The sequence below is a fragment of the Sceloporus undulatus genome, chromosome 1 (genome assembly GCF_019175285.1).
Source record: "Sceloporus undulatus isolate JIND9_A2432 ecotype Alabama chromosome 1, SceUnd_v1.1, whole genome shotgun sequence".
Taxonomy (NCBI): domain Eukaryota; kingdom Metazoa; phylum Chordata; class Lepidosauria; order Squamata; family Phrynosomatidae; genus Sceloporus; species Sceloporus undulatus.
The window spans coordinates 122,854,845-122,881,479 of NC_056522.1; the positions used below are offsets into that span (position 1 = coordinate 122,854,845).

A 26,635-nucleotide genomic window follows, 5' to 3' on the forward strand; every position below is an offset into this window, starting at 1 on the left:
ATCTTTAAATCTATCTGAATTTGTGCCATGTATGGACTCTGATGCCAGACACCACCCTGGGCTTCATAAAGCCCTTATCTGAAAAGAAAACATTTGTATGACTCTGGAAACCATAGTCTGTCACAAAAAGGAAGAACCCAGCCAATCAACCTTTAAAAAAGGTATTCTGAAACTAGAACTTGTGTAACTTGAAAAGCAGAGTTGTGTGATTTTAAGACTTAAAATGTCTTTATGAAACCACGCCTGGTTGGGCACCTGTATATGTAAACTTTAACCATACATTCAAAAAAATCCAGAACTGTCCACAGACAGACCAAGTTGTATGGCGACTGGACACTTAAAACTACACATTTAACACAGCCTTTCAGTCCTCTAATCCAACCAGATGAATGCTTCAAACTGTTATATGTAATGTTCTCTTTTCCCCCTCCTTTCCCACCCTTGATTACTGCATCAGTATGTATTGTTTTTCCTCTTAGGCATCATTAGTCTTTTCAGTTTATCATCCTTGTCACTATCCAGTGATTTACAGATATTGTCTTCTAGCCTCATCTGTTAACTTGAACTTTTTGCTGCTGCTGTAGCTCCAATTTATGGTGATCTCATCCTAGGTTTTCTTGGCAAGATTTATTCACAGGAGGTGTGCCACTGTTTCCACCTAAGGATGAGAGGATTTTATAGTATATATTTATATATAAGTCTAGAAATTTTAGTCAAAAAATTGACTCCAAAAACCTAGGTCGACTTATTCACGGGTCAGTGTAAATACAATACTTTAACTCTTCCCCTGGTGAAAGGAAAGAGTGCAATATGTCCTGGAAGCACTGACCTCCCTTTACTCTCTCTTCCATCCAGACTTTAGTTTAAACCAAGATAGTTGTGCCTGCCAGAATTTTGTAGGTTCTTTAGCACTGTTTTCCTTTGTATCATCATTTAGATCCTTTGCTGCATGCCCCTAAATTTAACCCTCGACTTATCCAAGGGTCATATCAAAATCCATAACTTTGCCCCCCAAACCTGTCCTCCACTTATACATGAGGTCGACTTATAGTCGAGTATATATGGTACTTGTCCAAGCTCACCTGATGTGTTTTCCTGGGTGAGCAGAGATGTGAATCCTGGTCCAGCATTCAAACCACTACATCACCTGAGCTCTCCTCATTCTCTTCAGTTTATCATTCCACTCTGCAATTATTTACATTTATTATTTTCTGGCCTCTTCTGTTGACTAGAATCTTTATCATTCTTAATATTCTTGTTTGTTGTGGATCACATCAACTCAAGCAATGTGTTTCATCTAAATATTAGCTGAGGCCTCATGGATATGGGCACCAACCCAGCATTCCTGCAACAAGTAAGAGAACAGGAAATCCCCCCTACTTTTTTATTTAATCTCTTTGAACGGTTACAGAACGGTCAGGGCGAGGACGTCTTGGAGGTGTATTTATCTGAATGCGCGAGCACTCCAACGGCCCCCCCGGGGCTGCGTTTCAAGTGTTGGAGCTTCCACCCACGGGGGGCAGTGAAGACGCCTCCACCTGGTCCGTTCGGACCCGGAGTTTCCAAACCGAACCCTCAAAACAGCAGAGGCCAGCTTCTGCAACGGCGGCCAAAACCGCGGCTTTTTTTTCTCTTTGCCGCATATGGAAGTGCGCACTTCGCAGCTTTGCCAGCGCTAAGCACGGCGGCAGAAAAGCCTTTCTGCGCATTTAACATCGCCCCAAGCCCCTTATAACTTCTCTCATCTACGAGACCAATGGAGGCTGGCATTTATGTGCCAGGAACCCCCGCATCCAACATCCCGACACAGCCGACAATATCGCTGCCCCTGATAACTGGCTACTGCGCCTACCCATTCGGAAGTGTCTCATTACCCCCTTTGCAGAAAAAGAAAAAGAAGCCTCAAGCCGGGAGCACTGTGAGGGATGCCCATGCAGATTTTTTTCTGACACAGGACTCATCTAAGGATGGTCTACCTGTGCCCATCCATCTTGTATGTCACAAGTGCATTGTTCTGTACATAAGCATATCACCTGCACTATCAATAAGTTATCCCATTATCCCCCGTTGACGTCATGCCCTCATCATTCCTGCAATCTGTTCTGTCGGGCATGTTTATTGCCCCCACGTTGCCTGCGAGGGGCCCCACACACACAAACCACCCCCCCACACACACAAAAGGTCTCCTGGCTCTGTTTTCCTGGGCCCCCCAAAAGATCCACATCCAGCCCTCCAACTGCCCCTTTAAGCCCCTTTGCCCACAATGTTATCAATCCCTCCCTCAACCTTCACAGCTTTCCTCCAATGGCCCCTAATTGCCTAATTCATCCCAATGGGGCCCCACCCAGATGGACCATCTCATTGGGGGCCAGCAGTCATTCAAACTGCTCCCTCTGACAAACTTTTCATTGGCCTAGACACCTTGGCCTAACGGCCCTGAAGCCACAGTGCCCATATATACCCTTGCGCAACTGTGCAAGACCCCAGACGCGATCGACATAGTCAGCGCCCACGCAGGAGGGTCCCGGTACCGCAATCGTCCTACTGGACCGATGAGGAGGTCGATACTCCTTGACTACCCTGATGCCAACAGGCAGCTGCGATGAGTATTTATGGCTAGCCAACACCAACCAAAGCCACAACCGGGGGCATTTTCTCGATGACATCTCGTGCCCCTCCGAACACCAAAGTTTTCCAAACGAACGCTGCCACCACTCATGATAGAGTGAACGTTTTAAAACCTACTGAACCTGCAGCACGTTCTTTGAACCACCCTTGAGGATTTCGGAGAGGACTCCCCCGGTTCTACAGGCAGCCACCATTTCTTCTCCGTCGAAGCATGAAGCGATACCTGTGGATCATGGGAGATCGGCCCAGACCGGAAGATCGCCGTCCCTCCATGTAAGCCAGAGCCTCTTCGCCCATGCCCTGTCATACCCTACCCTCATTGACCCTTCCCTTGCCTCTCCTCTCCTTCCTCATGGGTGCCATGGGAATCCCTCCTCTTCCCTTCTGCAGGCGTGCGCCGGAGGCGGGCGTAGTAGGAGGGCACCCTGCCAGGTCGCCCTCTCCACCAATACTCTGGGGACGAGGATTTCCACGAGGGTGGGCCACAGCCAGGACCAGCTGCTGTGGGCCCCTCCGCAGCCATACAGGCTCCTCTGGCGGCAGGTAGGTCACCAGGGTGAGGGTTGGGGGTGCCTGGCCTGCAGCCCCCCACGACACTTGTGCCGCGTCTTCCATGCCAGCATGGTAACTTGGCCTTTTCCTTCGTTTTTTCAGGGCTGAAGTCCTCGCTGATGTTGCGGCCGCCGAGGAAGAGGAGCCTGGGCCGAGCCGCCGCCTGCCGAGAGCCATTCACTTGGCCCTCGATCCTGCCCTGATCGTGTCCTCCAAGCCCGGCAGCAAGGTAAGTTGTAGAGGTTAACCCAGGGAAGTGAGTGGGGGCACCCAGAAACCCTGCTGGGGGAGTGGTGATGGTGCCTGCACAGGCCGGATCCTAACCATCCTCTTTCTTTCCCCCCACAGAACCGTACGGAAAGAGGAGGGTCGCAGCCTTAGAGGACAAGGTTGACAAGCTGGCGGAGAGAGGTCCTCCATGGAAGAGACCCTCCATTAAATCCGCCGCCGCTGCCCACCACACCGCCCTCACCCCTCCCTGAAGGCTTCTTCCCTCCCCTGCCCCCTCTGCCATCCCCCCTTTTTTCACCAACCCTTCAACCCTCCCACTTCCCTGTGGTATATATTGTAATATATGTACATCAAAAATTTTTGTTTCTGTAAATACACAAGTTTATTTTTTAAAACAATTGTGTGGTTTAATTATGCGCAACTGTTTGTGAGAGGCTTGGAGGGGGGTGGCGGGGCTGGGGGGGGGGGGGTGGTGGGGGGGAGGGGTTGGGTGGTGGGCCTGGGTGCGGGTTCCTTGGAGTGGTGGGTTGCTGGGTAGGAGGTTGTGGGAGTGGGGTTGGTTGTATTCTGGGGCTTTGTGTATGTTGGTTGGGGTGTGTTTTTGGATGCGTATGATGGTGGGGTTTGTTAGAGTATTTGTTTTTGTGGTTTTTGTTTTTGGTGGGGTTTCTTGTTGTTGGTGGGTGGGGTGTTTGGTCCTTATTTGGGGGTTGTTTGGGGGGGTGTGTGTTGGTGGTTGGTGGTGGTTTGGGGGTTTTTTTTGTTGTTGGATTGTGTTTGGTGGGTCTTGTGGTTTTGTTTATTTAGTTTTTGTGCTGTTGGGTGTTGTGGTTTGTGTTGTTTTTTCGGTTGGGGTTTTTTTTGTCTGTTTCTTTGTTGTCTTGTGTTGTGCTAGTTGTGTTTATTTGTTTTTATGTTCTGTTCTTTAGTTTGGTTTTTTTGGTTTGGGTGGTTTGTATTTTTATTTTCTTTGTTTTTGTTGTTTTTGGTTACTGGTATTTTTTTTTGTTATTATTTGGCATTTTCCTTTGTCTGTTTTCTTTATTGGTGTTTGTTTGGTTGAGTGGGTCGGGGTGTGGCTTAGTTTGTTGTGGGGGGTTGGGCTGTGGGTTGGTTTTGGCGGGTGGGTGGTAGGGTTTGTTTGCTGGGAGTGGCCCTTCCTCTGGGTATGTTTTACGCGTCCTCTGGTTGTTGTGTCCTGTGGGTATGGGTGGTCGTGGGTTCCGTCCGTTTTTCTGTCGTGTTCCTGAGGCGGCCCCTTGTGGCCGTCTAAACACAGACTCTTCCGCGTGTGTGCTGTATCAATCCTCCACACCCTCTGTCCTCACCAGGCGTTTAGACTTTCATGTCCCAGTCCCAGACCACCAGTCCGGTCTGGGGATATCTGGAATGAAGTCCAACCCTGGAGGACAGAGTTTTGGAGATTGCTGGTTTGGGGACCAGTAGCCAGGCATGGTGAGGAGAGAGAACAGGAAGGGTAGAATAGAGTAGATAGGGCTGGTAGGGAAACAACATGCCCTGGGAGGCGAAATGATCTTTAAGGGACATATGGGACCTAGTGCTTGTCAGTGCTCCTGCCCCTTGATCCCAGGCCCACTGGTGGCTCCCACTGGTGGCTAGTCTGTTGGCCTGATGCTTCCATCACTTTTTAAGGAAAGCATACAGCTCCTTGTTAAAAGGGCGGGGGGTCGCCTTCGTAGTACATGGTACCCGGGTATACGAATTACCAGCTTACGAATTTTTCGGATACGAAAAAAATCCCATAGGGATTTATTGTTTCGGTTACGAAGTTTTTTCGGGTTACGAAAAAACCTCGGCGCTATTTCGCCACCGGAGGCCAGCAGAGAACTATTTTTTTCCATTAGCGCCTATGGCAATTCAGGTTACGAAGGTTTTTTCGGACGAAATTAGCCGCGGAACGAATTAATTTCGTAACCCGAGGTACCACTGTACTTTTTTTTTCCCTTTGCCAATGTCACCGCATCATGGATGCCTCCTCTCCTTTGGTCCCCGCACTCTTGCTCAATCTGCAATGCGCAGCACACACTGTCTCCGCTGCCACCGCTGTCCCCCTCATCTCCCTCACCTCCCTTGTACATATGTAATATTTAAGTTTTACGTTTTTTATTGTTAGGTGAAAATGGCAGAGGAATGTGTGTAGGGGTGCACTTTAAAGTCCAAACTTTCAAGCAGCGCATGGTACATGTGCTCTAGGGTTAGGGTTAGTGTTAGGGTTACGAGGCTTAAAATGCGCCGCAGCTGTGCCTCAGCTTCCACTGTGCATGGCAGCGGACGTTGTAATTAAACCTGACTGACAAACTCGCATGTTCCAAGACCCAACTCACTATGCCACGGAGCTTTTAAATGGGCAACTAAAGTAGCGGCGTAGCAATCTGGTGTACCGTTTGCAGCAGTCTCATGGCTTTTTCCCTTCTCGATATGTGTCAGCATTCAGGTAGGTACTGCTCAGTTTCTGCAAAATGTTTGGCTGGGACATATATCTATGAGGTCAGCCGTCTCAGTATGAGACCAAACGTCCCCTGCTTTTTTCGGGGTGCTGTGTGGATCTGAGCCATCCTGCCTTGGTGGCAAAAGGGGAGCCCCACACAGCTGTGCCAGGAGCAGCCTAACTGTGCCTGTTTTCCAGGTGAAAATTGCGCAGGAATTGTGTAGGGGGTCACTTTAATTCCAAACTTTCCTATCACTTTCTACACCAAAACATCCGCCGGCAAAACTTACAATTCCCGCGTTCTACCAACGCATGCGCACAAGTGGCTCTAGGGTTAGGGTTCACGAGGTTAAAATTCGCCGCAGCTGTGCCGCAGCTTCCACAGCTGCATGGCAGCGGACGTTGCAATTAAAGCTTGACTGCAAACCACGCATGTCCCGGGAACCGACCCATTATGCGACGCAGCTGACAGGAGCTTTTAAACACGGCAACTTATATTTGCGGCGTAGCAATTCTGACGTATCTGGTGCAGTGGCTTACAGACGGAGTATCGCAGGTACACCAGCAAATCAAAAAGAGCGGAAAAAAGCAGCACCTTTTAATGCGCTTCTTCCCGCTTGATTGTTCGGGGGCGGTTCATTCTGCATTCAGGTAAAGCCCGTCTGAAGGCTCTACCTTCATGACGTCATGAGTACATCCCTTTTTGCCCATCTGTAACCCGCCTTAGATATAAAAACAGGACTTTTGAGCCAGGCCTCCCTATCTTCTGCTCAAGAACCATCAGTTCTACACACGTACAACCTAATCAGCTGCAAAACCAGAAGCACTTTTCCTGAACAGCCACAGCAAAGAAAGAAAAGATAGGATTATACAGTCTCATCCTTTGGCTGTGTTCCTGTGGAACATGCAGGCGTAGCTGAGTTGGCCATTTAACAAATCCAAACAAAAATCCACCAGTGATACCTTTATTAGCCAACCAAAATGAACAATATACTTGTTGGTGTGGAAACACCAAGTCAAGATTCAGGCAAATTCTGACATTTTGTGAATGAGAGGTATGCTTGTGCCCTTAACCCATTCACTCCTATTTGACACTTCTTCTTAATGCAAGCCACTAAACAAATCAGAAATAATGCATTTACCATGTTATCCTGGCTAGCTCTTCTTTTTCCATCCAGATTCATACATCAATGGTAGGTCATGGCTTATGAATGCTGGCTTATAAACAAAGCAAGTGATCAGAATACCAGGTTTGCATGATGTGCTTGAGCAGGAATAAACAACTTTGGCAGATGTGAGTGGAGCATATTCTTCACCTGGGTGCTTCTGGATGACTCCTAGCAATATCCCTCCCCCTCACAAAAAAACTAGTCATACACTATATTACAACAATATCCCAAGAGAATGAAAACAAGACTCCATAACAGACAAAATAAACCATAAAAATATGTAAATAACCACACTGTAGTGATACTAGCAAACAAAGAATAATGTCATGGAAAACTATATATTCCAAACAGTTATATGGATCGAGTAAAGCAAACTATAAACATATAAATCAGGAATACTGAACGCCCAGGAAGACCTTAAACACTACTGTGAACAGTATATCCTGGAGATGAATAAATGCCCCTGAAGGAGAATATACACTGAATTCAAAATCCTGCAACAAATTAAATCTACTGTGCTCCCTCTAGTGTAGTAACATGAAGAATTCTTCACAACCTCTGTTCCAGCTGGTGGTAGATTGATGATGGATATTCATGACGCAATGTTAATAGTGGAAATTGTTGGTAGCAGAATGGTAGTTGAGACAACTACCTCCAAAGTTTTTAAAGTCATTTTGATAAGTCTTCATCGTATTGGTGAAATGTATATTCCAACTAAGTAAAAACTTCAGAAGTCAGTATCCAAATTGCAGGTACAGTCAGCCCTCTGTATCCATGGATTTTTTATCCATGGATTCAACCATCCACAGATTGAAAATATTCAAATATAATATAAATTCCAAATGCAAACCTTGATTTTGCCATTTTATACAAGGGACACCATTTCACTATGCCGCTGTATGTAATGGGACCTGAGCATCCACGTATTTTGGGATCAATGGAGGGTACTGGAACCAAACCCCAGCAGATACCAAGGGCCAACTGTATTCCAAAAAAATTCTACTAAATTATCTCTTAAAACGAGCTTGACAAATGCACCCAGGGTCCATGAAGCCACAGGGCCACAGTTTAGTCACTGCTCTATTAGACAAACTATTTATGTAAAAGCCAAGGAGAAATAAATGGACTGCACATACAGTAACCCACATGCTAGGGTTAGAAAGGAGCGTCCTTTCCGGATGCCCCCAACCCTAGGACACGCAGAGCGCGCACAAAATGGCAGCAGCTGTTCCACACGGCCACTGCCGTGACTACGTCACGACCGCGCCACCAATAAATGGGGTGTCGCGGTTGTGACGTAGTGGTGCCGCATGAGGGCGCCTAGTGCGCCCATTCCACAGCCCTGGACAGAGCTCCGTTTCGGAGCTCCTTCCAGGTTGGCGTCACTGGATGCAGCCTTTAGATGGCTGCGCCCAGCGACGCAGAGGAAAAAGGGACCAAGCGGCCCCTTTCTCCTCCTCCCCGCCGCCATGGGGTGTCCTTGGGGCTTGAAGCCCCAAGGACACCCCTTTCCAGGCCATGGGGAAGCGGCCTTTTGCCGCTTCCCCACGGCCTGGAAAGCAGAGGATCGGGGCCTCAGCGGCTGCCACTCTGGCCACTGAGGCCCCAATCCGGCGGGGAAAGGGGAGGGTGCAGGCCGCCGCTTTTCGGCGGTCTGTAACGCGCCACAGTTTCTAGCCTATAGCATGCTAAGAAGCAGAGCCTGCTCTTCAAAGGAAATACAAGAAAGTAGAAGGAGCAAGGCGTGTATAAACCATCTTTATTAGATTTTGATCCTTGCTTTTATCTCATGTTGGGATCCTTTATCTCATGTTGGGATATTCCCATCTCCATCTTGAGGTGATTGCTTTAACAATGAAGCATCATGAAGCCTCTCTTAGTCATGCTCAGTTCTCTGATGAACACTTTGAAAATGCTAATTTTGGCTACAAAAATAGAAACAGGTGTTTAGCACTGCACTGAAGCAGGAACCAAGGTCTGCTGTTGTTTTTTCCTGTATGAATGGGTGAAAGAATTCTCTCAAATTGTATCTTCTGGAGATTAAAAATTAAAGTGCATCTTCATGTGGAACAGCATGTTACTATACCAAAGGTAAGGCCATCCCACTCAGGCATATTTCTGTTCTTAGCGCACAGCTTGACAAAGCTTAGGTTAGAAACAGTTGGGAAGAGAGCTGAAAAAGCATCTACAGGAAAGAATCTGTGGTCAGGAAGAATGGTTACGCACCTCCATCTGGCAGCTAATTCTCCCCTAAAATTCTCTCTCTGAACTGCAAGACAAGTACTGTACAAGATTGAGTGCCTTTTGTCTGATACGTAAAAGTTCTATATTGATACATTATCTGTTTCTTGAATTTCTATCCTACCTTTCCACAAATGACATCTAAGCATAGCACATTGGCTCTTTCTGCTTTATCCTCACAACAATCCTGCGAGGTAGGTCAGGTTGAGAACAGCAATTGATCTAAGATCACCCTGGGGACAGGTACATGGCTCTCCCAAGTACCAGACAAAACTCTTCATTAACCACTGAACCTTACTGGCTTCCTTAATTAGTATATACCTTATAATTACTATCTGTTGATGGAACTCTATATGTGGATGGGTGTTACACATCCCCACATGGCATAAAACTTATTGCTTTCCCTGTAGTTTGCATCCATTGCTCCATGTCCTATTCTATGGAGCATCAGAAAACAAGTTGCTCCATCCACAACATGACATCCCTTCAAATATTTGAACAGGGCTATCTTACCTTAACTTTCTGTTCTCCAGGCTAAACATACCCAGCTCCCTAAGTCGCTCTTCATTTATATCCTGCCTTTATCCCACAACAGGAGAAAACTTGGAAAATTCCTTTCAAAATGCCCTTGTTAGAAAATGTTAATTGTTAAACTAATAAAGTGGCTTTGTTCCCACTAATTGAGCTACTTTGGAGATGTAACTTGTTAGAAAAAATACTGTTAAAAATGCTGTTAACTCATTACTCCTCAAATGCATTTACAGTATTTTTGTTTAATGTTATCCTTTCATTTGCATATATTTCCTAGGAAGATCAAAATGAAATGACAATCATTGATGTCTTGGGAGTGCATGGAATCTTACTTTATTTGTGCTGTTGTTGTCTTTACTATGTTGTTATATGCCTTGGAGTCAATTGCAACCTATGGCAACTCTCTCCTAGGGTTTTCTGGCAAGATTTATTCCATCCTCTGAGTCTGAGAGAGTGTGACTTGCTCAAAGCCACCCAGAGGGTTTCCAAGGTTGAGCAGGCATTTGAACTATAATCTCCCAGAGTCCTAGTCCAACATCCAGACCACAACAACATGCTGGTTTTGTTTTTAATACAGTTATTTTTAATGTGTACGAACACCAGATGGAATCAAGCCATTGCAAAACAAAAGCTGCCACCACCCAAAAAAGGAACAGAGTTTACTAGGAAATATGACAACAGAGTGGACAACAAGCTCACATCTTAAGATCAGTCACTTATGAGAACATGATATGAGAGCAAGCAAAAAGAAAACCTGAACTGACAAAATGAATTAGTTAGTATTTCAGACCCAGAGCAGTGAGGCAATGATGTAATCAGCTTCCAGATAATGAAATCCAAGAATATCCCTGAATGACTCATTCACTGCTGCATTTACTGTTGAACCATTTTTAAAAACTGCATCTCAAAGCAACAAGGCTGATCAGTTTCTCCAAAGAAAGATTAAGCGCTGCCAAGGTTTAAGTGCTTTTCAACACTGAACGTATCCGGTGGGTCATTTCTGAGTTCAGCTTTATGTCATCAGAGATTATAGACCGAAAGCACTTGGGACTTGTGAAAGCAAAGCTAACACACTGAATATGGGATAACATTCCCACTAAAACAAAATGAAGATATACAAACACACAAGAGATGGGCACAAGGTAGAGCATGTGCAACCATGTTCCTCTAGGTCTTTACTTGTCTCAGGGACAGCCTAGACATGACACACATTGGGATCACTGCAGTTGGTGTCACCTGGTGCAGGTACCCAGAAAGAGCTGAGGGGGCAACGGACTGGCCCACCTCCTCCCTCCCACTGCCTTGCTCACCTGCTCCCTGGCTGGCCAGTCACCACCCAGCCAGACCACTGCTGCAGAGTGGTGCTGTTGTGTCTGGATGGCCCATTCAGGGTCTGGCGCAGCTGCTGGGCGAGTGAGAAAGGGAAGTGATGCCATTTCTTGATCGTTTAGCAGCCACACCAGTCCTACTGGATGTACTGCTCCATGGGGTGTACTGCCCATCCCCACTCTGGGGTGTCACTTGGTGCAGTCCACACATCCCACAAACCCATAGTGACTGCCCAGATGGTACAAGAGATCTCATGACCTCTTTTTTGTTGCCTACCAGCAGCAGTGGAGAGCTTCCAAAACAAATCAGGACCATGAGAGGTTATGGCAACTGCTCCTTTCCATTAGCTATAGAGGGTAGAAAAGATGAAATACAGTATGTATTGTTTCTGTTCCCTCTCTTTCCATGTAACTAATATGAATTTCAAGGGAGAGGGAACTTTAAAATGAACAAAAAAAATAATGATGTGGAGGAGAGGACCCACTCCTATGATCTCAGTCCAAATATCAGGGGACACTACTGAGATGCATTGATATATATTTTTTTAAATCAGTTGGCGATCTCGTCACATTATATTGTCTGTTTCTCCTAGCTTTCATTACTATACTGTAATGTATCCCCACAATATTGGGCAAATGCATTTTGTCACCTGCTTTGAGTTCTGTTGTTGTTCTTTCCCTACTAATTTTCCTCTGGGTTTGCATAACTATTCAACCCAGTGAATTATTTTCTTTCTTTTTGGAAAAATGATATTATAATATTATGACAAACAATAAAGTGAAAGATGCCAAAGGTGCAGGGACAGAAAGACTTTAAACAAGAAGACAGTGTCCTTCTATAAGAAAAGTTGGTAAATTTTACCTCTCTCACGCACACTTACTACAACAAAGGTTTATGAGTGTCTTGTTCACAATTCAAACAAATGGCACCAGCGAGGGGGGTGTTGAGGGCTGTTTGTGCTTTTGTTGTTGTTGTTTGCTAGTTTTGTACTCCCAACCGGTGCTCAACCAGAGCATAGAACTACAGCTTCCAGAATTTCCAGTTGTGGCCACAAAAGAAGTAATGTTTCCTCTCTCTGACTCAATGTCACCATTTCCTGAGACAAACGTTTTTTTTACTTCAGCTCCAATATAAATTCTGATAGTAGAAAGGTTACTAGTATAATCCAGATTGAGTATCTCTTATCGAAAATGCTTAGAAGTGTTTTCGATTTTGGAATACTTGTATTTGCCTAAATGTACATAATGTGATATCTTGGAACTGGGACCCAAGTTTAAACACAGAATTCATTTATGTTTCATATCCACTTTTACAAGCATATCCTGAAGGCAATGTTATATAATATTTTAAATAATTTTGTGCATGGAATAAAGTTTACAATAAAGTTTAAAGATGGTAACACTGAACCATCAGAGAGCAAAAGTGTCACTATACCATGAAAAAAAATTGGGTTTTGGAGCATTTTGGATTTCAGAATTCTGGATAAGGGAGACTCAACCTGTAGTAGACAGACAAGGAAGAGATAACAGTAACAGGCAGGTTGGAGTGCGTGAAGCCCTGGTGAAAGGATGCATAGGACTAATGGAGGCATAGAAGTCTGATGCTGGACAGAAGTCTGAGTAAAAAGGAAAGCAATGCAGGAACTTGAGTCAGGCATAAAAACTTTAACTGAACATCAGGAGGTACCAGAATAGTATGGCCAAATATGGTCCTCCAGATGTTTCCATTATCCTCTCATCATCATCTCTTCATCCTCCTCATCATCATCATCATCATCATCATTCCTCCTTATTTTCAGCTACCATCAGCCTTAGATAGCATAGATAATGGTGAAGGTTACGGCACCTGCAGTACATAATGATCTAAAGGGTCACACCTTGCCCACATCTGCCCAAGAAACACAAAATGCTGATGGACATTATCTGCATTTCAAGAATGTAACTCTTGAAATACCATGGGTGAGATGTCAAGGGAGCAGAGAACCATTTTTTCAAAACCAGAATGTGATATGGGGTTGTAGCAAAGCAAGCAGTATTAAGCATGTGTGTCAGTACTTTGGATCTCATACTTCTGGTTAATTGTGAAGTCATTCAGTTCAGCTCTTTCACAGCTCCTAGTCTGGTACAATAAGAACTCAGCAGAAAAGGGATAAAGTTGGTAATCACTGTCTAGCTCAGTGATTCTCAGGCTCTGGTCCTCCAGGTGTTTTAGACTTCAGTTCCCAGAAGCCTCAGCCATCTTGGCCAATGCTCTGGGATTCTGGGAGCTGAAGGTCTAAACATCTGGAAGGCCAGAGTTTGGGAATCATTGGTCTAGCTCAAGCTTAAGATCAAGGTGCTGCAAGCATCTTCCTTCACATTAATAAGTCTAGCAAACTGTATGCGTAGTACAAGTAGAGATTTTACACACACATGTGCACACACATAAAATGACTGAAATCTTCTTTAAAAACTTCAAGATTACCTAACTTAATGAGTATGCTTTTAACATTTTGCAAAAATCACTTATTACAGATGAAAATAAGCAGCGCTGCCAACAAAAAAATATATATAAATACACTTAATAGCTTTCTATTTGTGGCCTAATTTTTCAGTTTCCTTGCCAGCCTGAAAAGGTTTTCATTTGAAGAAGGACATCCAATTTCAACAGGAAGACGTGCCATGCAGTATCAGTCGACTAACGTCTTAATTACATTCTGTTCCTTTAAAAATAGAAACACCAACATCACCAAACTGTTCATTTAATCTTCAAGGCAGTTTTTAAATTATTCATTATTTCCAAAGCAATTAGTGAAAATGTTTTTTTAGAGGCACATTTTACTGGACAAAAAGGCAAATGACATTTTATAGACCAGGATCCAAAGAATTATTAATTTATTGATTTGTTTGTTTATTTATTTAAAATACCCATCTCCTGGCCTAGATCATACAATCTCAGGGTGGTATACAATAAAATTAGTTTATCCAATAATATAAAACAACATATTATACGAGTTCAAAATGTATTAGTTCAAAACTCGTACTAGTTCAAAATGTAACTATTCCAAGCTCAGCTATTGTACAAGGCTGTTTTTAAGGATTTTCACATGTTACAGTCTACATACATATATAACCTTTCAATCTGAATTTTGTAGCCCTCATCATCTCAAAACTTAATCTACCCCACAGGATTGTAGTCAAGATAACTATAATCTACTCTGAGCCCTCAGATGAGGCCAGAAAACAAAAATTAATAGGCACTTGTCTGGAGCAAAACCATGAGCCCCGTAGCACCTTAAAGATTAACTAATGCATTATAGCATAAAACATTCACAAATTACAGTCCACTTCATTAGGTAAGTAGAATGCTATTGTTAATTGTAATGTGGGTGTTTGTTTTGTTCATGATGGCACGGTGATGGAGGAACTATAATCTGTAAAGTCTGAGTAAAATGAAACATCAAGGAAGGAAACATCCCACTTGTGTTTAAAGCGACTTAAAATGCAGTGAGTCATAAATGCAGTGATTTAAAATGCAGTGATTTTAAATTCGATTTTTTCCCCATTGTTCCCATTTGTGTCGTTGTCTGTAAATATTCCGGTTTAAAGCACCCCTCTATCGTTCTCATTTAATTTACATCGATTTATGTTAACCCGGATTAGACTTTCAATTCGTTCCCACTGGCTGTCAATCAACGTGACATCATCATGTCGTCATTTTACTGTGAATCAATTGTATTCGATTTATCCTAGCCACCGTTCCCATTTCTTGTCCATTTTTACCCTCCCTCCTAATTTGGCGGGTTTTTTTCAAATTAGCCAATGAGATGCGCTTATGCGCATATCCGTCTACTTTGTTATGATCAGCCAAATATTCACTTAGAAGACAATGTTTATAAGCACATATGTGCTTATAAATATAAATTTTTAAAATAAATTTAGGGCTAATTACCTGCCTCGTGAGGAAGGCAGGCTCCGGAGGAAGAATGATAGAAAAAAAAAAGATGGCAATGGCGAAGGAGAAAACGAACAAAGAAAAAGTTACACCCACAAACTGACCCCATGGCTGTTGCTCCTCCCTTCGCCGCGATCCCGAATCAGACACCAATTTGTTCCCATTGTATTACAGCGAATCGTATCCCGGTTTCAAAAATAACCCGCATTATAACCTACTATTTTTAACCCGATTTAAACACGTATAAATCGAATCTGAATCGAATCACTGTGGGAACGATTCCGGGGTAATGCAGGTCTAATTCGGGCTTAGGTGGGAACGATAAGAACTTATGTCGAATCATGACGCGAGTTTTAGACTAGTGGGAACGCCCCCGATGAAACAATTTGGGGCTTGTCTTCACTGGTCAGAATACTCCAGGCAGTCCCGGAGTATTCTGGTTCTGAACTCCCCCACCCCATATTTACCTGTGCTTTCTCCATGTGACAATAGCTGACTGCCTTCCCATACAACCCCCATTCACTGCCCAGCACCACTGCTCAGGTCACAAGGAGGCATCCAGCAATCTTTAGCAACACTGAACAATTCAGGTTTGTCACAAAATTAATGGAGAAAGGTTTGTGCTAAACTGATTACATCATTCACCTCTCGTTGTTCAGGATTCTGCAGTATCTGCACGGTCCTATACGTTAGAAAGTTAACCAAGCGGTCGAACCTTGGAGAATGTAAGAACAAAAATAGCTTTATACAATTTTCACATGACCCTTGAAGTGGAAAAGACTGTTAAAGGTTGCCAACAGCTGAAACATAAAAGTAATGCCCAGTTCTTAAAATGTCCTTGCTTTCTACTCTAGAGAATCCCTAGGTACAAGTAGTTTTCTTCCCTGCTAAACACATGCATCCTGTTTTTATTTAAATCAACAAACAGGCAATATTTCTACAGTGTTAGTGTTGCCTAAACATTTGTCTCCAAATTTCTCAGAAATAGATAATGGAAAATGGGGGACACATTCTTTCTCCTTTCTGCAGTGTTTAACAAAGCAATAGCAACAGTATTGACATCTCTATACCACGTATCAGTGAATTCAGCCCTCTCTAAGCAGTTTACAATTTGTAAACCAAGTGCGTCCAACATGCAACATGAAAGGCTGGAAGGCTGAGTCAACCTTGGAGCCTTCCTCTAGGATCGAACTCACAACCTTGTGGCTACAGTACCGGCATTTAACCACTGCGCCACCAGGCCTCCTTAACATATATTCTAGATATGTAATTTGAAAACAAACAACACTTCTGAAAGTTTTGGATGTCAGGGGGGTGTAGTTAATCACTAAGCACATATTTTTATTAGAGAGAATAATAAACAGAACTTAATAAATAAATTAGTAGAAAGAATTCAGCTTACTTTTGTTTTCAGCAACTGAAGAAGGTGGAAGTCACAAAGTTTTGCTAATGTATTTATTAAGTTCTGTCTATTAATAATTATATTTGTGTGTATGTGTGTGCACGTGAACACACATACATACTGTAGATACACACATGTGCCTGTTAATTTTCTTATTAAATGCCATTTTAGAAAGGGGAGCAGCTTTCCAGACTTTCAAGTAAGAGAAAAGATCTGCCCCAAACAATACCCATTTGTTGTAGCACTGGAACCAGTGCTGATAATTTGGTACTAGGAACCTTCTGCTAGAAACACCACAGGAAGTAGGAAGAGATGGTTTTTAATAACCCAGAAGGGGTCATGTCTCCAATGACACATTACTAACTCAAGCTTCCTAGTGAACCAACAAAACTTGCTTCACTACTCACAATACATCAGCATCTCTCAACTAGAGTCCCTCAAGATGCTGTGCAACACGACTCACATCATGCCTGATTATTGCTGGGTGGGCTGCCAATTGAACTTGTTGGATGATGGAAAAACAAAGCATGAGAAAATTACACTTTGCACTACAACCCACAGAATCTCCCAGTCAGTATGCTTCACTGAGAGATTACAGTATAAGTATTAAAGTCCAAACTATTCCATGTCCTGGTCATAGTGTCTGAAGGGCTCCAGGCTGGGGAAGACAGTGTGAGGGCCATCAGATTTCAAAATGGACATTCACTGTCCCCTAGCATTGCTGGACAAGGAAAGCCAGTAGGTCATCCCAGGTCAAAAAAGCTGGACTGCCAAAACAAAAACCCACTTCTGTACAACAATTAAAAGTCCAGAGCCCATGCTTGGAGAGCACTCTCAAGAACAAAACCAACAACAAGGCATGCCTCAGTTCACTTACAGAAAGGAAAACATTTCTGACAGCAAGAGCAAGTGATTGGATCTACTTGCTTTGCTATAGTAAAAGTAAAGTAAATGCTGCAAGTTGCCTGTTAACTTATGGTGACCCCATGAATTTCACAGAACACTCAAAGGTGGTTTGCCATTGCCTTCATCTAAACTGCAGACTATAGCACTTGGTATTATGTGGTGATCCATCATCCAAATACTAAACAAGCCTGACCCTGCTAAACTTTCATGATCAGAGGTGATCTGGTGCTTTCAGGGTATTCGGGCACCCACTTGCTCTGAAAAGACAGGGAAATCTATGAGATATTAGCCTAACACCACATCTCCCTTTGCCTAGGTGATCAGAAACAAATACTGTATATACTCATGTATAAGTCTAGAAATTTAGGTTAAAAAATGGACCCCAAAAACTGGAGTCGACTCATCCATGGGTCAATGTAAGTATTGTATTTTAACTCTTATTTAAAAAGAAGGAACCATATCCTAGTGAAAAGCAAAATGTGAAGCACTCACCCGATCTACTCTCTCATCCATCCAGCCTTAAGACTAAGCACAAAGTTATGTCTGCTGGAATTTTGTAAGTTTTTTGACACTGTTTTGCTTTGCCTCATCCTTCAGATCCTTTGCCATATGCCCCTAAATTTTACCCTTGACTTATCCACAGGTCATAGCAAAATCCATAAATTTGGCCCCAAAACTTGCCCCTATAAGGTTGACTTATAGTCGAGGATATACGGTATATCCCTTTTTTCTTTCTGTTACACACCCATAGTTCACAATAGCTGCCACAAGATGCACCATGTATTTTTAAAAGGGACAACTCCAGGCTGAAAATGTTTTCCTGGAAAAGTTGGTAGGCACTGCCCAGCACATGCACCTCTCTCATTAGAAAAGACCTGCCTGTGCAGAATCAGTTCTCCTTCTCAGCATGCACCAATCTTAGCCAAGCACTGGGAAAGAAAGGGAGCTGCATCAGTGTCTGGACCACCACCTAAGCAAGCAGCATTTTTGCCAAGGTTGTTCACACAAGGAGTCCCCCTGTTCCTTAAGATGACAATTTCTTCATTCATTCAGAACCCTGCTCTTAGTTCTTTAGTAGAAATGAAGTTGCTGTTATGGGTATAGTTCTATGCCTCCCCGACTTCATTGACATGTGTCACTGCTATAAGGTAACATTTGTTAACTGTCCTTGAGTCAACCTCATGGCAACCTTGTGGATGAAACATCTCTAAGCCTCCCTATCCTCCATTGCTCTGCTCAGGTCTTGCAGTCTCATGCCCGTGCCTCTCTTATTGAATCCAACCATCTGGGATGTGGTCTCCCTCTCTTTCTACTATCCTTTACCTTTCTTAGCATTATTGGCTTTTCTAATGAACCACGCCTTCTCCTGTGTGGCCAAAGTATGATAGCCTCCTCTTTCAGGGACAGTTTGGGCTTGATCTGATCTAGAACCTATTTGTTTGTCTTCATAGCTGTCCATGTATTCTCAGTACTCTTCTCCAGCACCAGATTTTCTTTCTGTCGGCTTTCTTCACTGCCCAGTTCTCACATCTGTACATAGTGCTGGGGAATACAATGGCTTGGACAATCTTCATTTTAGTGCTCAGAGTTATTTACTTTTTAGGACCTTGTCTAGTTCTTTCATAGCTGCCCTTCCCAATCCTAGTCTTCTAATTTCTTGACTGCAGTCTCCGTTCTGATCAATGTTTTAGCTAAGGTATGCAAACTCTATTTCAATTTTCTCATTGTCTGGGATGAATTCCTGCAAATCTTCCATGGTTATTATTTTTGTTTTCTTAATGTTCAGCATTAAGCCTATCCTGGCACTTTCCTCTTTGACCTTCTTCAGTAATTGCTCCAGGTCTTTGTTGGTAACATTTACTGGAAGACTTCTCTGATCCAGCTTGCCCTCAAAGCCCATGATAGACAGAGGCTCATAAACAACTAATTTTACCCAAGCTGTCTCTGGCCAGCAAATCAATTCCCTATGGCTGATTATGAGGCACCTAGGCTGGGGTACACTCGCGAGGTGAAGTAATGGAAGACCCAAGGATTACATAGTGCAGAAGAAAACAAAGCAAAGCACACAAGTGCGACCCATCTCTCTTTTCCTGCACAGCTATGAGAACTGTGCAAACAGGTTAGCAACAGTGGAAAATTCACTCCCCTCGTCTATTCCCAGCTTTCATATATTTTCCCCAACATGTCAATCTAATTAAAAAAAAATCATCCAATCATTAATACAAATTAATATCTCTATTAACATTTCTATAATACAAATATATATTACTAAAGAACAGTTAATATCTGACTAAGGAGGCTAACAAATACTCCAAATCCCATCTGCCTCGTCGCAGAGGCCAAACTCAGTACAGTTGCCAACAGGCCTTGTCAAAGCCATCGCTCTATATATTGTTTACAAAATTCCTCTGCCTTCTCTCCACACTGTTCCAAGCTCTTTACTTTTAATCTCCATAAATTACAGTAACAAGCAAAGTTAGGATGAAAAGTGCCAGCACAGTATAGCTTCTATTTTCCTTGGAGCTGAAAAGCAGAGCAATATTCCTGAATTACCCTCCATTTCTGGTGGATAAAGTTCTGCCTTTCAAGTTTCACACCCACATTTTGAACAGCTGACCGATTATGAAAAGACCTTTAGCAAAGACACAACCAAGACAGGATCCCAACACCACCCACACCACGTTGTTTGGCAGTTTGCTTTTGTTCCGCTACTTCCCAGTCCTCCTATTTTCTGTTTTCTTAATATATGCATCTGTGCTCATTAGGAGCGATTTTATTTTCCTTTACACAAATGAGGGAAGGAACTGGAGCAGGTGCAGAACACCCAGAACATCCGTCAGGCGTTGGCACTGGAGCCCTGCCAACCTTTCCACAAACTGCTTAGCATAAGAAGGGGGAATAAGCAGATTGGTTTTTCCCCTGGGAAAAGAAAGGGTCAATACGAGCAGAAGAACTTTGTCTTTGTCATCCCAAGCAAGTTCACATTTCCGCCTGGACTGGGAAGATCAGTCATTCATGTCTTTACCAATAACAATACGCACCATTGACATGGCAGGCAGGCCTACTAGGCTTCTGAGATATGGTATCCGATATGTACTCTTCTCTAGTTTAACAAAATTACCAAGACCTTTGCACTGCATTGTCTAATCTTCACTGCACATTTTTCAGTGTCATCAATGCAGTTTGTCTAGCAACTGTGCAAAGACAATTAACCAGTGACAGTTGCAGAATCTAACTGGTTATTAGGACCTTTGTTGTGTTATGATTGTTTTTACAGGGGAGACAACATTTTAATTACAATCCTACTAATGTCTGAATGAATTTTTAATCAAGCCCATTGAGTAACTAATTGCATCTGATCTGAATTGTTTCTCAGTCTTTTCAAGCTACATCTCACAACACAGCTATTTACTTCTAAACTTTCTGTTCTACAGCAAAGATTACACACTTGTGAAATAAATATTCAGTGAACTATTAGCTCAACCCTATTCATGTTTATTCAGATTCAAGCCCCAATGTGTTTAATTTGGTGTAAGACTTCAGAACAAAAGAGTTATTTAAATGACCTGTATCTTTGGGTGCACAGACTTCACTTTTAATGAGCACCGTACAAGCTGACAAAGATACAAAGATATTAAAGCAAATCCACTCAGATCAGTCACCATGTTCTATTTACCACCAGAAGATTAGGGTACATCCCAATTCATTTAATATTAAGGCAATATAGCAAGACAAACCTACTTTCTGTATCATATACAAAGCAACAGGCAAAGACGATAATCCACTGCTTGATTTTTTGCAGTTAAAGAAACCTCAGAACCAATCTCTGTAAACTCCAAATCATTTACTTACTGTATGTCCCACAATTTCCCCAATACTGAGACAAGGTGGCACACTTACTTCCTCCAGCTTCTCAATGTTGCCAAATTATGGGACAAATTCTCTGCCACTTATGTTTCAAAGCACAGAAGGCCTTCCCTTAACTACTCACTGTGCAAGTTTATAAATGGTGGGATAGTAGAGTGTGGTTTCCAGATGTTTGACTACAACTCCCAGCAGCCCTATGCAGCATAGTCAATGGTGAAGGACAACTGGTGTTACATTCCAGTAATCTGGAAGGCCACACATTTTCCATCCATATTATAAATACCATAATCCGGGGTAGGCTACAAACACCTATAGATGGAAGTAAATTTTATAGACACAAGCCACCTTCCCAAACCCTGGTTGCTACTCTTCTGTCTTGCAAAACCACTAGTCGGTCAAATGGGGTTCCAGACCTGTGGAGAGGACTGCAGAAGGGGGCAGCTGTGGACCTATCTTGCATCCATTGCTTGTCTTCTGTAGATGGTTTACTGCCATCAACACTGTAGGATACCAAAAGAACTAGTAGTATATTTATATCATATGGATTTAACAGCATATTTATATCATCTGGACTTCAATGGTGCTTCCTTTCTCAAGACAAGCAGAACTAGCAATTTCCATACCACTGGGGCAATGAAGCTCCTCTGGATTTTAATATGAAATTCAGAGGCACTTTCCAAGGTGCTGAACTCTATGTTCGGAATAGGTTCACCACATTCAAATAAAACCCTAGAGTTTGCACTGAAACCCCTCAACATCATCCCAAATGACAACAGTCCAGAGAGAATGCAGGCCTGCAGCCAACATCATCTCTCTTCTCCTGCATGACTACCAACATCCCTGCCTGATGAAGAAGCCAATGAAAACTTGAAAGCATGCACAGTGCATTCCATGCTCTGGAGTTGGCCCAACAAAGGTATTGCTACTTTAGAATTTGGATTTTGTTTTATTTTGACAAATCATTCTACGTCTGCTCAGCCCCTCTTGTTCATGTTCAGTCCAAGTCAGAAATCATATATACAGTATGGGGAAAAGGAATCTTGTTCATCTATAGCTTCTCAGATGACGCATCATACTACATCATTATGGGAAATTTAAATGATAACCATTTCCTAGCTCTGGTCTTGTGGTTGATCCAGGACATGCGTTTAATCAGCCATGGGGTCTGTAGCCCTGGCAGTGGCCCAGGAGTAGTTTTGGCAATGGAGCTGTAAATGAAATTAAGGAATCCACAATCCAAGCAGGACGAAGCAATGAGCCAAAATAGTGGTAGCACAGCATATAAATAAAATAATAAATAAAACTTTTATTTCTATCCTGCTTTTTGTGAAAACAATCAAAGTGGCTTACTCCCCCCTCCCCCATGTATAGAATGAGATAGATCTTGTCTGTTGTGAACATGTACCCACACAGCTGAGTATTTTCCTGACTCTGGCAAGAGGACTGGGACAGAAAGCCTGAGAGACCTGATGCCATTTGACTGTTCCACTTCCCAAAGGCTCGCTATCTAACAGCGATATAATTTTTAAGAACTGGTGTGTGACAGACATTTCTTCTCCCCTCCCTAAGTACCTTTCCGTTTGAGTTCTTTCTGTAATGCATAAGTTAAATGATTCTGTGAAGTTGAAGGTTTTCATAGCTGGCATTCAGGTTTTTTTGTGGGTTTTTTCGAGCTATGTGGCCATGTTCTAGGAGAATTTATTCCTGACATTTTGCCTGCATCTGTGGCTGGCATCTTCAGAGAATGGTGGCATGGAGAGGTGGGGGTATATATACTGTATGATTCTTGGCAGCGGATCCCAGCAGACAATGGATTACTAATAACTAATAGACATAAATCATCCTCACATATCCTCACACTCTGAGGCCTTGACATTCACCAACAGACCAACCCTCAGATTAACATGTAAATCACGTCCTCTCAACCAAGGGTCACACACACACCTCCATGCCACCATTCTCTGAAGACGCCACCCACAGATGATGGCGAAACATCAGGAATGAATACTTCTAGAATATGGCCACATAGCCCGAACCCACTCACCCGCCACAAAACCCTAAAGGGACTCTATTTTTTCAATCGTTTTTAATAAATGTCAGGTGTGTCAGTTGTTAATTCTCTATGTTAGTGTCCTGGCTTCATTGCTTCTTAAACTCTGGCAGTAACATAAACAACATGCACTGGGTGAATTCTGATCCCCAATGAGACCTCCAAAGTACTGCAGGATAAAAAATGCCCATGTCCAAAATTTCTGTGTGCAAAATCGTGTATGCTCCATCAGAAACCACAAGCCAGAAAACACAGAGTCAGTGTGGTACAGTGGTTTGAGAGTTGGAATATGACTCTGGAGATCAGGGTTTGAATCCTCGCTCAAGAAATGCAGTGCGTGACCTTGAGCAAGTCACACACTCTCAACCTCAGAAGATGACAATAGCAAAACCCCTCTGAAGAAATTTGCCAAGAAAAGGCACACAAAATGCATATACACACATAGAGAGTAAAAGGAGCTAAAATAAAACAAACTGTGGGATGTTTCCTGATTGCAGCGTCCAGCAAATAATAAATGTTGCTTTCCCCACAAATGACAACCAACATACTGAGGCAACTAGAACATGATAAGTTCTGCCGTGCTGCATTCTGGTTGATGGAACAGGATATTTGAGGGTCCAAATTGGCTGGGACAAAAAAGCATCATAGGGAAAAACAGTAATTTGCTGAGAATCCCTCCTCTCCACCCTCTGTTTATAGGGGAGGAACTTGCAAATAACTCAAATTTGGAGGTATTGATTACTCCAATCCACAAGAAAATGTCATGCATTGACCTGCGTTGTAGGTGTACTTTCGTGTACATCAGTCTATGTTTGGCAAGACAAAAGTATATCTGGAGAACTAAGATGTTCCATTGTAGTGCGTACAGGTTACATACTCATGTCTTGCTTCCATTAGAAACTGAAGGCAGATTTTTTAAAAATATATCAGATGGAAGATATGAAGTGTAACTGTTCTTTGGTGAGATTAACATATCGATTATTGGAAACGTCTCTCCTTTTAAATAAATGCATATTCTTAACTCTGAGCCTAACCTCATAAGTACCTGAGCTTTCATTCTGCGTGTGAGAAGAAAATCTTTATCCCAATGAAGTAGAACACAGGAACCACTCAATATCTTATCTTTGAACTACTAAAGCCTGCTGAAACTTTTTCCATGAAATCTTCAAAAGAGGTTTACATCAAAAGGCACTCATTTAAGCAGCTATGGTCCTTCTATCCAAATGTCACAGGTTGCTTTCCTTTATTTAGTCTATCTTTTCCTTCCTTTTTGACATGTCTGCAGTTAATAGCAGTTTTGTGCAATGTAGATTTGAAATATTTCATTTAAAACACAGAGAAGACTTGCTTTTGTTCATGCCCAAATCCAAATTCCATATAAATAAATACTGTTATGAAACCAGTTAACCAATTTAATTTCATTTCTTCCAACTGAACCTGTCATTAGATAATGGAGATTGTGAGAGGCAGTGTGGTGTAGTGATTTAAGCATCAGATTAGGACTCTGGGAGATCAGGTTTCTAATCTTTGCTCAGACATGGAAACCCATCAGGTGACCCTGGACAAGTCACATTCTGTGAGCTTATGAAGCAAGCAATATGATAGAGAGTTAATAGAAACATAGAACCATACATGCCCTCCATTCCATCATTCAAGTCACTGGAAAAGATGTTGAATAGCACTGGGCCCAGGAAAGAACCCTGTGGCACCCCGCTAATCAATTCTCTCCAGGATGAGGAGGCGCCACTGGTGAGCAACTTTTAGGTTCGGTTGGTCAACCAATTAAAAATGCACCTAACAGTTGCATTGTCAAGCATTTCTGCAAGTCTATCAGGGAGGACCTTCTAAAAGGCCTTTCTGAAACCAAGATCCACTACATCCACAGCATTTTCTTCATCTACCAAGCTGAATGGCACAAAATTACCTAGTGAGCTTCCTGACAAAATAGGAACTTGAACTTGGGACTCCCAAGACCTAGTCAGTGCTCCAGTCACCGTGGCACACTGGCCATCAATTAGACAAATTATTTTCAGCTACCCTGCATTTAATATTGAATGTAACAATATTGTAGCACCCCATAAATGCCCTCAACTTCCCTAGGTGATGTGGAAGATAATTTTGCCACAGGGGGTAGAGGTCTAACACTTTCAGGTTTCTTTCTCTTGAAAAAAAAATCAACCCCTGTCCTGGGCCCAAACTGGCTAGGGAACCAAAATATGGCAAAATTGCCCTGCAGGCCACCTACGGAAACATTGATGGACATTTAGAGCAAAAGAACACAAAACACTGAAGTGAGCTGACCCTGAAAGGTGCCTTGATGGATCAGTGCAGCCCAGTAGTCCCTGATAGTTGACAATACCTACTTTAGACTGTATGAAAACCTAGAGAGGAAGGCTCAAATCCTGATCATCTTGGCTGGCATCCTGTTGGTTTATACTGATGAGAGTAAAACCATTCAATCAATTGTTGAATGGTGAGTCAACAGACAGATAAATCTAATGGGTTCTATAGGTCTACTCTAGCCAAGAATGAGAGACTTTAGGTCATAGACAGCCAACAGCTGTCTGGGTGACAGAGTCTGTTGCTCCGGCTAGGCATAGTTAAGCACAGTAAGAACAAGCTGCACCATGACATGTTAGAGAGCCTTTGAACCTGGAGACAGAGACTTCTCTGGTACATTCCCATTTGGCCTCTAAAGAAAACAAGGTTTCCCTGTGAAAATACTATGTGAACATAGTACTTTCTCTGGTTATGGCACCAAGGGTGTCACCAAGGGGTTGAGAAACTGGTGCATGAGACCTCAGAGGGGGCTTTTACCTGGTGCACTGGTGGAAAGAGACTGCCTTCCAGGTCTGGCAGATCAGCTGTTCAGGCAGGAAAGTGGGTTGCCTCCCTTTCCCACCTTCCCAGCAGCTCACTTAGACCGAGAAAGGCTGAGGGGTAGGATTGGCAGCAGCCTACTCACACCAGGAGCTGCTGGTGGGAAGGGGCTGTCTTCCAAGTCTGGCAGGTTTGCTGGCCAGGCGGGAAAGCAAGATCATTTTCTCCTGCTCACCCAGCAGCTCCACTAGAACCAGAAAAGGCTGCTGGAGAGAGGAGGGTAGATATTAAAAGCGATCTGCTCTGGGTGTCAAATATATTAGAGAGCACCACATGATAACTAAGGTTGCCCTCCAGATGTCTTACCTCATCCTAAAGATATATACTGTACCAGCATCATGTCCTTTAGGAGTCGGGGAATTAGACATAAATGCTGAAGAGTTATGAAAGATTAATTTTTTTTCAGCATTATTATCTCTACTTGGGGTAAATGTTTCCTTCAAATAAATACAATGATGGAAATTTAT

At 43.0% G+C, this 26,635-nt stretch overlaps 1 protein-coding gene across 5 annotated transcripts in view; it reads right to left on the bottom strand.

The window, feature by feature from the left end:
* Window positions 1-26,635, bottom strand: part of ANKRD6 (ankyrin repeat domain 6) — a 118,164-nt gene that overhangs the window by 52,257 nt on the left and 39,272 nt on the right. Inside the window, exon 1 of one of the 5 annotated variants that reach the window (XM_042466479.1) lies at window positions 19,925-19,945. The exons of the other annotated variants lie outside the window; for them this stretch is intronic. The gene's annotated coding sequence lies outside the window, so the exon portion shown is untranslated. Of the gene's footprint in view, window positions 1-19,924; window positions 19,946-26,635 lie in introns of those variants that run through there. 5 annotated transcript variants of the gene reach the window in all.